Consider the following 14,365-nt stretch of genomic DNA (forward strand, 5'->3'; position numbering starts at 1 on the left):
ATGCTGTAAAAATACAGGGGTGCTATGAATATAAAGGGGGGAATTCAAATGTTTGAAAAGTCGGTTGGGTGTCTGTTATTTCCTGTCTATTGGAAAGAAAAACAAATTCACCCAACTGACTTTTCAAACAATTGAATCTCCCCCAAAGTGTTGCTAGCACTGTCTTGTATGCTGTAAAATTACAGGGGTGTTGTGAAAATATAGAGGTGCCGGCCCTGTCTTGTAAGCTGTAAAAATATCACAAATCCCCAAGGAGAGTCCAAGTGTGTCCATGGTGGCGATGTCTAGGCCGACCTTCACAACACTGTATGGGAAGAGGAAGCTCCTACCACCATTTGCACATCCTCTGCAAGTTCCAGGAGGAGCAACGTCAGTCCAGTTGCTGATATTAAGATTGAGGATGTCACTGTAGAAGTACTCTAGGATGAGGAGGATCTTGGTGTAGCTGGCGCTAAGGAGGAAGTTGACGATGAGGATTCTCATGGTGATGTGATTTGTTTGAAGAAGGCACCATTGCAGACAGTTGTCCATGGGATGAAATAGCCCACTGACATGCCTGCGCAAAATAACAAAAAAGCCACCTCTTCAGTTTTGAATTATTTCTCCACAAATCAGGACAACAGGTGTCAAGCCATGTATTGTCTTTGTCAATCCATAATAAGTAAGGGTAAGGACGTTAACCACCTAGGAACATCCTCCCTTATATGTCACCTGCAGCGCATTCAACATAAGTCATTGTCAAGTTCAGAAACTTTGGGTAATAGTGTAAGCAGTCCACTGACACCTAAATGATGTGGTCTGTTTGAATATTATTTCTCTGTGAGGATGATTATGTAAACACTAAAGGGTGGTGGGGGAGAACCTGAGGAGGAGGACAACATCTTACCATTGTAGAGCCAGTTTGTGCAAGGATAGATTAATTACTAATTTTTTGGTGGGGGCCCAAACAAACCAATCATTTCAGCCACAGTAGTGTGGCAGACCCTGTCGCTGAAATGATTGATTTGTTAAAGTGTGCATGTCCTGTTTATACAACATAAGGGTGAGTGGGAAGGCCCAAGGACAATTCCATCTTGCGCGTCTTTTCTTTGCCACATCATTACAGGGGTGCTGCCCATTCTGCCCTATTAGTCCAGGGGTGCTGCCCCACTGCCGTTTAAGTCCAGGGGTGATGTTGCCCTGACTGCTGTGCTGTGTAATTATCTAGGGGTGGTGCCTATGCTGTTTACATCCAAGGGTGCTGCCGTATAATTCATAAATGAATGTTATTGAGGTTAATAATACCATAGGATCAAAATTACCCCCAAATTATGTAATTTTAGCTGTTTTTATGTTTTTACCAGAAAACATCCAGATCCAAAACCAAAACCAAAACCTGAAAGGGTGGTTTTTGCAAAACCAATCCAGTTCCAAAACATGAACGGAGATCCGGATCCAAAACCAAAACCCGAAAAAGTGTCCGCCGCACATCTCTAACAATAACCAGTTTTCTTTGTACAGTATATGACGTTTGCTCCACATCACACCAACAAGGAAATATTTTCTTACAAGAGAGATTCATGAGTACATGATCGCCAGGGATGTGGTTTAGCAAGAATGTTGCATAATATTGTAAATAGATGGTTGTGCTTCCTCTATGTGAAATCCATTAAATTGCATGTAATATAATTTATTGATACTAATGAATATAAAGTGCTTGAATGCATTGTTGGATTTAAAATGTGTTTAAGGGATTGGAATAGATTTCATGCTTTGTGGTAAAGGGTTCCTAGAAGTATTAGTGACAAGGTCTGCTTCTAACACAAGCTGAGCAGGATGTCTCTGGTTTTGCAATTTTAGAATGTTAAGACAAATATGAGGACAAATTAGAGACCCAACTCCGTAATGCTGCCATATGAATTCCAGCTTCCCATTGTTAAAAAACCCTGCTGCTTCCCCTCCACACTTTTCTATAGAATGTGGCATTTGGCTGTGATGGAGAAAATCACAGCTTACCTCAAGTCCAAGTCACCACAATTCCTTAGAGTTTGGAGCCCTTATCATACCTATTATCGACCATTCTCCAACCACCGATCCACACATGACCTACCAGACCTTTTGTTTTAACTCTTTGCTCTTTTTCTCATAGTTTCTTTGTTATTCTTTGTTTTTAGTGTTATACTTTTGGGCCCCTCCCCCTTTCTTCTTTATTTGGTTTTCACTTCTCATTTTTTTTTCATATACCTTGCTGTACTAAATATACAACTGTATTCTGCAAACACTGCTTTGGTTTGCATCTTGCAATTGTTTTATTTACAATTCTTACCACTGTGCTGATTTGCTCCCTTACTATGTACTATTTCTTTTTTATGCTCATCTTTAAAACTATAAATAAAACAATTTAAAAAAATGCAGGAATTTTGCACCAATTTCTGAGATGTGTCTGAAACTGTGACTTTGCCTTCATAGGCAATTGTAATGGCTGTGGCAGCTTACTTGTGGTGGACATTCTGAGCAATCATAGGGATGTTCAGAAATTTCATGGAATGACTGATGTTGTGTCTTTGGATGCAAGCAGCAAATCAGAGACATTGTCAGTAGGCATATCTATTCAAATCCCCACAACTGCGTCAGTAGCATTTTTTACAGAACCATTGCATTTGAATACACAGCTGTTGCATCTACATCTTAATTAGGCCCAAAAATAGGTGATTATCCCTTTGCTGTGCACTCCAGGATGCTACATTTATTAAAAATAAATTGTATTTTAATAAGGGGTGTGCCCCGGGCCATTTTGTGGGTTTTTGTTTTGGATCTTGATTTCCTCCATATTTTGGATCTGGATTGGGTTTTGCCAACACTGCTCTTGTGGGCTTTGGTTTTGGATCTGATTTTTTTTTAAATAACCATAAAAGCAGCTAAAATAACAGATTTTGGGGGTGTTTTTGTTCCTACAGTATTATTAACCTCAATAACATTCATTTCCACTAATGTCCAGTCTATTCTGAACACCTTACAGCTCACAATATTGTTTATATCTAGTTTAGGCCAAAAGGTTGCACTGAGGTAGCTGGATGACTTAGCTAAGCAATAGCAGTGTGTACCCTGAACATGTGGCACTTAAAATTCCAACATGGCTCATCTAGGAAACAGAGTGTCACTGCAGGGTGGCAGTTTAACTAACTGTATGAGCCCACAGAAAGTAACCACGAATTATTTCATTAATCAATATATATATTGATCAAACATATGTTTACATGGTACATACTGTGCGCAAACCTAGCTGAGGCAACTAAACTCTACACCCTCAAATAGCGAACATTCTCCATTTCAAAATTTCTGGAATTACTGTAAAAGAAAGATATAAAGGATTAGCTTAGAAAGAATTTGACAGCAGTTAAGTACTACTTGGCCCATCTAATTACACAAAAACAAATTGCAAAACTTTTTGTTGTTGTGAGCCTGGAAAATTTTTGGGACATTTATGCAATTCTGCAATTTTTTCAAAGAGACCCAGTTGCAGTGATTCTGATCATTCAGCAAAAATATTGACATCTGATCCGGACTGAAGGAACTGTCTACAATTATTACTGACATGTCTACTGTAACTGCATTTGATATGGTCACCAAAAAATGGTTGATGATTATTTTAGTCATTAGTCATAGCATTCCAAATAGGCATGTCAGACGGGCACAGCACAAAATACAGTAGATATATTTTTTATATTATTATTAAAAATACTTTTCATTTTTTTAAACACTGAGGCAGAGCCTAGATGGACAAATAGATAGAAAACAGAACATCCCTTGTCACTGGAAGGCAAAGCAGCAGCCCCTGGATGTATAGTATACTTGGGTACAGCACAAAATATATTATTTCTTTTTAATACTGGGTCAAAGCCTTCGGATGGATGGACAGAACACCCCTAGATGGATGGAGCAGCAGCAGCCCTTGGATGTATATAATGGAAGTACAGACACAGCACAAAATATAAAAAATAATTAAAAAATAATGACGCATTAAGCAAGACTCAAGATTTCAGGTCACAAAAAGATGAATTAGGCAAAGAACAAAAAAAAAGACAATATTTTATATGCTGTAATCTTGATTTGAATTTATTTTGGATTAAGTTGTTCTGGTGCTGGAGGAAATCTTTGAAATGCTGAAGGTTTGCTATTCAAGTGTGGGGAGTTTAGTTATATTAATTTAATGTAAATTTAGTTCATTTATAATTATTATTAATAATATTAATTTGAATGAATCACAATATTGTGATAAGAATAATTATGAAAATAGCAAAATAAGTAATAACATAAGAATATGAGCTACAGAAAGAGCACGACTGGATGTATACTGGGAGGATACAGCACAAAATATAAAAAAATATGTTTTTTTATTTTGGGTGGACTGACAGAACACTCCTAGATGAATGGAGCAGCTGCAGTCCCTGGATGTGTACTGGGATGACACAGCACAAAATATTCATTTAAATATTTTTTTTTTTTTTTTAAATCACACACTGCGGTTTCAGTGTCACACAAATGAGTCAGAAGTATATATTATTACACACTGTGGTTTAACTTCACTCATGATTCAGAAATATATATATATTATTTTTATATCACACACTGCAGTTACAGTATCACTCAAATGAGTAAAAAATATATATTTTTTTATATCACACACTGCGGTTACAGTGTCTTACAAATGAGTGCTAAATAAATATTATTACACACCTTCACCAACAGTGTCGCACAAATGAGTCAGAAATATATATACTATTTTTTAATATCACACACCGCAGTTAGTGTCGCACACATGAGTCAGAAATATATATATATATATTATTTTTTATATCACACACTGCTGTTACAGTGTCACACAAATGAGTCAGAAATGTATATATTACACAATATGGTTTACCTTCACCGACAGTGTTGCACAAATTAGTCAGAAATATATATATTATTTTATAATATCACACATTGCGGTTACAGTGTCGCACGCATGAGTCAGAAATATATATTATTACACACTGTGGTTTAGTTTCACTGACAGTGTTGCACAAATGAGTCAGAAATATTTATTTTTTTATATCACACACTGCTGTTACAGTGTCACTCAAATGAGTAAAAAAAAAATATATATATTTTATATCACACACTGCGGTTACAGTGTCTCACAAATGAGATAGATATAAATATTATTACACACCTTCACCGACAGTGTCACACAAATGAGTCATAAAATATATAATGTACATAACTATTGTTAAGTAAGTTTAACTTACAGAGAAATGTTATACCTTACAATACTGTGGTTCAGGCCGCTGCAGCCGCTGAATGCAAACAATAACCCCTGCGATATAAATGCACGTAGCGTACACATGCCGACACGCTATGCGCACTATACAGCGACACGTGTGGGTGAATACACTTCTATACCCAAACAAGAATGGAATGCGACACCAGTTGTATATGTTATGTTGTGGTCCAATGCAGCAACAAATATTCACAAAAAGGGATATACACAGAAATACAACAATATCACAAGAGAAGAGCTACAACCAATAGTACATATGTTTGTTTGCCTACGCCTCCCGGATCCGGTCCTCAGTCAGTCTTAGCAAGATGACCTTCAGAGAATAGACTGAGACCTACCAAGAGGCCTTGCTTTTATACAATAGTCCAAAACACAATACATAGGAAACTGTAAGCTCTTCTTCCATAGGTCAAGGGGCAGGTCATTTACAGTACATGAGGGGTCATAGGTTGGTTTGAATAGGTGTGCGATGCTTGGTCCAGGTGTACTTGCAGATGTACTCCACTGGGTTCCCGCCGAATATCACGAGTACAGTAATTACAGTAAGTTATGAATATTGTATTCCTGCACATATCTATGCACAGGAGCATGCAATAATCTGCAAACTGCGATCAGAATGTAGCCCTTGAAATACTGTACATCTGGATACCAAACACTATGGCCCTCATTCCGAGTTGTTCGCTCGGTAATTTTCTTCGCATCGCAGCAATTTTCCGCAAACTGCGCATGCGCAATGTTCGCACTGCGACTGCGCCAAGTAAATTTGCTAAGAAGTTTGGTATTTTACTCACGGCATTACAAGGTTTTTTCTTCGTTCTGGTAATCGTAGTGTGATTGACAGGAAGAGGGTGTTTCTGGGCGGAAACTGTCCGTTTTATGGGAGTGTGTGAAAAAACGCTACAGTTTCTGGGAAAAACGCGGGAGTGGCTGAAGAAACGGGGGAGTGTCTGGGCGAACGCTGGGTGTGTTTGTGACGTCAAACCAGGAACGACAAGCACTGTACTGATCGCACTGGAAGAGTAAGTCTCGAGCTACTCAGAAACTGCACAGAAAAATCTTTTCGCAATATTGCGAATACTTCGTTCGCAATTCTGCTAAGCTAAGATACACTCCCAGAGGGCGGCGGCTTAGCGTGTGTACTGCTGCGAAAAGCGGCTAGCGAGCGAACAACTCGGAATGAGGGCCTATGTCCTAACCTAGTTCTGTCCCCTCACATCCTGTAAAGCTGGATATCTCTGTTGTTTTTTTTCCTAAGTAAATATAACTTGCTGGTGTGATGTGTGTAGACTATGTGTAAATTATGCACTATGTGGATAAAATATTAGATATGTCCTTGTGGCTTTTCTATGCAAATGCGTATGCTACCATATTTACTCATATCACGCGCTAATACGCAGGGCTTAACGAGCAAATGTACGCAGCATGCGGGTATGCGCATGCACGGCAGAACATGTGCACGCACAGAGGCCACTCTGTGTGGTATTTGCACGTGCTGAGTGTAGGTGTAATATTTTCGACTTGACAGTCCACCCTTTGGCAGTAAACAATAACTGCCATAAATTATTAACAAACAGAAAATATTACATATACAATATGTACAACATTCGAGTAGGTACCTTTGAACAGGAGGAAGAGTTCTAGGTGGGAAATATATGGCCTAGGGGGATAGGAAAAAGCGTGTATATATGAGTAAATGTTTGAGGGGGATGTATCATTGTGCCTTGTAAGTTCTAAGAAAACTTCAAGATTCTGCGAAGTATACATTTAATCCTTCTCATCCTGTATTAAGGGTCTGTACATGGTCAAACAAACAATACCGAGCTCTTTCTAGGCAAGGGCTATTCGCCCTCACCTTGTTCGGCTTCTTATAATAATAATAAAATGAGGAGCACATTTATCTGATGACACATTTGGGGATAAGTATGTGTATGCTATTATGTGTGGATAACGTTTATCAGCTATGTGTGTTATTAACTGAAGATTGCAGAGATCAGGGTAAGACATATAAAGGTACATACACATAAATCAGGGTACACTAATGTAATTTCCGGTTGTAGATCTCTGGGTAGAGGGAAAAACAAAGAGATGGTAAAAGAAACAGGCCATGAAATTCATTTACATTCCTTATCCCAACACTGATTCTATGGTCGGGTCATATATCAAATCTGCTGCATTTACAATGCACCCGCTCCTTAGACTCATCAAATTTGTATTATGTCTTTTTCGCCGCGTCAAAATTTGAACGCATTTAAATATCAGGCCGATAATTATGACAACACCCAGGATACAGAGGAGGAACTTCCCCACACTTGCAATGACACCTTGTGCCCACTCTTCTAACCCAGAGAACCATTTGAGTGGGTTCAACAATGAGGCCCATCCAGTCAATTCATTACCCACAGCCGCTAAAGTGACATTGTGTTTCCTTCTGAACTCCCACTTCAACTGCAAGATCTCGTCCATCTTTTGATCGATGATCTCCGTTGGGTCCTCAGTACTGTTTGTAATATACGTACAGCACTTCACACCATATTGAGTCATCAAAGTAACACAATACCAACCTGTCACGGCCGTGACATAATTCAGGACCATCCTGTGTTTGACCAGTTCCGTCTTGTAGGCCTATAGTTCCCTATCTGTATACCTGAAGGTGTCATCATACATCTCAGTGATATTATCTATCAAGTTCGCTAGCACATGGATGTACCTATAATTTATAATTCCTCTGGCAGTATGGGTGATATCTAATTCAAGAAGAATCTGAATCCCGGTAGATTCATGGATAAAATTAGAGGCTGCGAGCTCTCCCCTGTCTATGAGGTGTCTCTTGAAAATGTGTTCGAAGTGGGTGTGAGTATAAGAAGGCGGAGCGCTGCTGTGAATATCTTTAATTTTATCATGGGTGATGGTCATGACCTCTAGTAGTACTCTGCCTATGTAACACAACCCTTCAGAGCTCGGAGTAAGCCAATTGTACACCTTCCTTCCACATATGAAATAGGCATCATCTGGAAGAACATAGGGGACAAAGTGCGTCAAGATCATGTCACAAATAACTTTCATGAAGAAACCCATCTCCAGCTCTTCCATATGTTTGATACACATATCTGGCTGGATGATGTGTGCACAATATCCCTGTGATACCTTTCTAACCCACATGGTTTTGTTCACACGTGTATACCTGTATCGTAAGTACCTCCCACTTGTGGTTCTCCCACGTATAGGCACAGAGTTGATGGGTTCTTTATCAGCTCTGTGTGAAAAGGTCATTGTCTGATTGTTCCATGTTACTTCCCAATTTTCTGGTTTCTGGAAATTGGAAATGTTGAAACACAGTAACGACCTATCTACGTCGTACTGGTGGAGCTTAAAGCTAGGTGGCCTAGATATATTGAATTTTCTGTCCACTGGTCTCCCCCCATGCAATTCGAGTACCTCATCTACTGTTAAGGGGTATGCGATTTACTCTGTCCTTGAGGTACTTGTGAGCACACCCAGCATTCCTTTTGGTTTAAGACCGTACCCACTAATGAGTGATAATCACTCAAAGGATGTCCGTCAGTATTGATATTATTGTTTGACTGACATCTCTGGATGCACCCATCTTCGACTATGTTATCGCAATACATACATATGCAGTATTCATCAGACAATAACCCTTCACATTGCCTCTGAGCTCCGTGACTATCAGATCTCTTACTTATACCAGCTTTGACTAAAGTGATGGACTGATCCTGGGGTCCTACGAATTCATCCTCTCCATCAGAACCCATTCCAGATCCTTGCTCGACTTCTCGGTGACCCTCACAGAAACAAATTGTCCTGATCAAAAATAGAAGCACAAGAAAAAGCCAGAACACAGTCTCTTGATGTGGATCCATTTCGGTAAGGAAAAAAAAAGCAGGGAGGAGAAAAGAAAAATGCAGAGGTGGGGGTGTTTGGAGAGGAAAAAAAAAAGACAACTGTCCTTGATTTTGCTTTTCACCACGCTCAGGTGCCATTCAACAGTCCTGCCTTTCAGCCTTCCCGGGACAGATTCTCTAGTGATATGAGGTTCTCTTCACATTTCTCCTTCTCACGAGTTTTCTACGGGTCAGTGACCTTCTTGCAGTGGGACGAGTGGACCCAAGTCTCTCTCTCGGCAACCTTCAGTGCTGATATGCTGGTCAACAAAACTTGATACGGTCCTTCCCTCCTGTCAATGAGGCAAACTGAGTGTAGAAAATTTTGAATCATCACATAGTCCCCAGGTTCAATGTCATGACAATTACTGTTTGGTAGGTCAGGAATCACCAGTTTCAGATTCCTTTGCTGGTTTCTCAGTTGCTTGCTCATCATAACCAAATATTGCACAGTTATTTCATTATTGCACTTCAGATCATCCTGGGGGTCTATCATTACAAGGGGCTATCATCCAAAAAGAATTTCAAAGGCTGATAGGTTAAGCGGTGACCTGGGAGTGGTTCTGATGCTGTACAACACTAGTGGCAGTGCTTCTGGCCACAACAGTCCAGTTTGAGCCATCACTTTGCTCAGCTTGTTCTTAATAGTGCTATTCATTCTCTCCACCTTCGCACTGACCTGTGGTCGGTACGGAGTATGTAGCTTGCTATTAATTCCCATCAGTTTGCACATGACCTGAAATACTTCACCTGTAAAATGGGTACCCCTATCACTTTTAATCATTTTAGGGATACCATATCTACACACAAATTCTTGTACAATTTTCTTAGCAGTCAATTTGTATTACCTGGAAAGGTCCATCTGCAGGAGGGATATGGGATGGCTCCGTCGGTATCGTCTTACCAATATTCTTCCTCAAGCAAGTAAGACGTGTCATTGCTTACTTGCTCGCCTGAGAAGAGAACCATTTTGCACTCCAGTAGGCTCTTACCAATTTGCACATACCTTCCTTGCCCAGATGAGTCAGACCATGTGCCGCTTCAGCTATGCTTGGGAGATATGCCCTAGGGGCCACTGGCTTACCTTGTCCATCTCTCCAGAGTCCTGAGGACTCCTGACCATATTCCTTCACCTTCCAGACTGCCTTCTCCTGTAGGGAACACAAATTTTGCATTTCAATTAATTGTTGCATGTTTACCGTGTTGAATGTCATCAGTTGTGTGGTGCTAATTTGAGTGGTGGTGCTTGCTGCTGATTTTGCAGCTTTGTCCGCTCGGCTTTTACCAAGTGAGATTGGGACTTGGTTGTAAGTGTGTTCTTTACACTTGATAACAGCCACTCTGTCAGGTTCCTGTATGGCTGTCAGAAGCCTTTTGATGTGTGACGCTTGCGCCACAAGTGTGCCAGCCGCCGTCATGAAATTTCTGAGTTGCCACAGGGCCATGAAATCATGCACCACTCCAAAGGCGTATCTAGAGTCCGTGTATATATTAGCTGACTTACCCTTTGCCAACCCACATGCTCTGGTCAGTGCTTCCAGCTCAGCGACTTGTGCTTAGTGAGGTGGACCAAGGGGTTCAGCTTCTATGATACCTTCGTCATCTACAACTGCGCATCCGGTGCACAGGTCTCCCAAGTCCGTCTGTCTGTGGCAACTGCCGTCAGTGTAGAAGGTAAAGTCTACATCTTCCAGTGGGTTGTCACTGATGTCAGGTCTCGCAGTGAAAGTCTGGTTCAAGTATTCCATACAATCATGCGTATCAGTGTCTGCACTAAATCCTCCTTCATCATCATTCTCATCCTCCAGCCTTTGTGCATGACAAGGCACACTCGGCAAGTAAGTTGCAGGATTTAGTGTGATACACCTCTTTATGATGATGTTTACAGGGGCCATCAGTGATTGTTCCCACTTTGTAAACCGAGCGGATGAGACATGTCTGGTTTGGGAGGAGTTTAGCAAGGCTGATACTGCATGAGGTGTATGGATCGTCAGGTCAAGTCCTAATACTATGTCTTCGCTTTTACTTACCAACAAAGCTGTGGCTGCAACACTTCATAGGCAAGTGGGGAGAGACCATGCTACAGTGTCCATTGTGCACTGTAGTAGGCTACCGGTCTGCTGGCATCACCATGTTTCTGGGTTAAGACTCCTGCCGCGCACCCAGCACTCTCAGAACCATACAACTCAACAGGCTTCCCATAATCTGGCATCCCCAATGCTGGTGCTTGTGCAAACACTCTTTTAGTCTCTCGAACGCCAGTTCGGACTCCTCTGTATGAGAGACCCGTTCTGGTTTGTTTGAAGAGACCATTTCTTACCGTGGTAGTGCCAGAATAGAGAACCCCGGAATCCATTTCCGACAATACCCGCACATTCCTAGAAAAGTGCGAATTTGTTGCTGGGTTTACGGCAGAGTCATGTCATGGATGGCCTGTATTCTGTCTGTGGTCAGGTGTCTGAGTTCTTGCATCAAGCAGTGTCCCAAGTATTTAACCTTAGTCCGGCACAACTGCAATTTATCCTTAGAAACTTTGTGTCTTGTCTGGAAGAGATGAAACAGAAGCTGTTTAGTGTCTGCCAGGGACGACCCGAATGAGTCAAAGCATAACAACAAGTAATCAACATATTGTATCAGCACCGACCCATTCTCAGGTTGAAAGGATTGCAAACAGTCATGTAAGGCCAGGGAGAAAATACTTGGGCTGTCAATGAAACCTTGGGAAAGTCCAGTCCAGGTGTACTGTACTCCCCTGTAGGTGAAAGCGAAAAGGTACTGACTGTCGGGTGAAGAGGGACAGAAAAGAAAGCAGAACAGAGGTCAATCACAGTGAAGTACTTAGAGGTGGAGGGAATCTGCATGAGGATGACCGCTGGATTGGGCACTATGGGAAATTGGCTCTCGACTATCTTGTTTATCCCCCTTAGATCCTGCACTAGCCTATAACCCCTCCCTCCACTCTTTTTCACAGGGAAGATGGGACTGTTGGCTGTGCTGGATGTCCTGACTAGGATGCCCTGCTGTAGCAGCCGTTCTGTGACGGGGTATACTCCTAATTACACCTCTGGTTTCAGAGGGTACTGGGGGATTTTTGGAGCTATCCTACCATATTTTATTTGCACTGCTACTGGGGCTACATTTGCCATCAATCCAGTGTCCTGTCCATCTTTGGTCCAAAGGGAACCCGGTATTTGTGAGATCATTTCCTCTACCTGTGAAGGACATGTGTCTATAATGGCAGAGTGTAACATTAGCCTTTGAGGGGTGCCTAATATACAGTATCTTGTACTTCCTGTGCATGATTTTCAGGGATATCTAAAAACACACCCTTAGGGGTACAATATATGACACCACATTTTACACAACAAATCTCTGCCAAGTAGATTAGTCGGAGCCGATGCAGCCAACAGGAAAGAATGTTTGGTATGCAAGGGCCCTATCATAATCTCTGCATGTCTACTCAAAGGGTACTGCTGCACTTTTCCCGTTACTCCCATTGCCGAAATCATTTTGCCCGTGGTCGTTACACCTGTTGTGGAGTTTAGTACAGATCTGGCCGCCCCTGTATCTACAAGAAAAGGTTGTGGTGTACAAGCTACGTTAACCATGACCTTAGGTTCACCTCTAAGGCCAGCAATCAATTCCACCGGCGGCAGACTACAGGTATGACCTGACCTCTAATGTGATTTTGGGCCTTCCCGCAGAGCATTGGCAGCTACAATATGTGTATATGTGTGGGGGATAGCTGTGAGTTTTCGGAGGCCTGCCAGTCCCTCCTTGGTGGGTACCTCTGAGTTTCCCCTTTATGTGGCTCATAATCTCTATCCCATCTATGTGTTTGATAGCGTGGCTCGTGTTGTTGTCTAGGGGGTCTATACTTATTATGTGTCCCTGTACTCCTACAGTTCCTGGCAAAGTGTCCCTCCTTTTTGCATGAATAACATACTATTACCTGTTTCCAGTCTTCTGGGGTCTGGGGTTGTGATTGGTTGGACAGTCCTTCAAGAGCCTGGATACTTACCAGCATCAACCTATCCCATTGCGTCTCCTTGTGCTTGTGGATATTACGGTCATGTTCATTAGCAGACTCTCTCAGGGCATCTACCGTAATCCCCCTCCAGTTTGGCAAAGAGGTTTGTACTCTGGTTCTCAGAGCCTCTTTGAGCCCGTCTATTAGAACAGAGACAGCTACCTCCCTGTGGTTGGCATTTTCCTTTATATCCCCTATCCCAGTGTATCTAGCCATTTCCTGTAAAGCTCTATGGAAATATTCGGATGCCGTTTCACTTTCTTTCTGTCTTATGGAGAAAATTTTATTCCACTTGACAATGGTGGGGAAATACAATCCTAGTTGTATGTTAATTTGCCTAACATTCTCCTGATTGTATTCATCAGTGAGAGGCACTTCTGCATCTAGCTTGCAGTCTGTTATAAATTTCTGGATGTCAATATTTGAGGGTAGACTCGCTCATAACACTATCCGCCAATCCTTTTTTGTGGGCTCATGGGCATTGCCCAGTTCTTTGATAAATTTCTGGCATCCTACTAGATCTCTCCTGGGATCGGGGAATTATGACATCATTGACCTCAGTTCAGACCGGGACCATGGAGAATGCATTGCAATGTTCCTGATTGGGGTTACTCCCTGGTTATCAGTTCTCCCATTGGGGACTGCTATTACCCGAACTGGGTTTAACTCAACCACTTCACTTTTGCTTGTGTCTGTGCGGGGGGTTACTATCTCTGCATAATGAACAGTCCCGTACTTACCTGTGGATATGATCTCACCCGTTCCTCCAGTGGAGGGAATCGCCACGGCTCTTACTGGTTGGGCCGTGCCCACCTGAGTTTCCTGTATGGTGGTTACCAGGGAGAGGGCTGAGATCCCACTGGGCTCGTCGTCTTCCTCAGAACTACAACCTTTGGGAACATTTAGAACAGTGTACAACTTGCATGGGTTATGATTAGTACAATTTGTATGTGTTCCTATCATATCCCGCTATACCATTAGTTGTAGCTATCTTCTCTCCATCGACATATGGCGGGGGTGGTGCTGTTGCATTCACATTCCTGTTTGGTTTGGAATTCGCTGTGCGAGCAAGTTCCCTTTGCATATCTCCCTCTTGTTGCCATATGTTTAAACAGTCGTTATGTCTGATCC

This window comes from Pseudophryne corroboree, chromosome 2 (genome assembly GCF_028390025.1).
Source record: "Pseudophryne corroboree isolate aPseCor3 chromosome 2, aPseCor3.hap2, whole genome shotgun sequence".
Taxonomy (NCBI): domain Eukaryota; kingdom Metazoa; phylum Chordata; class Amphibia; order Anura; family Myobatrachidae; genus Pseudophryne; species Pseudophryne corroboree.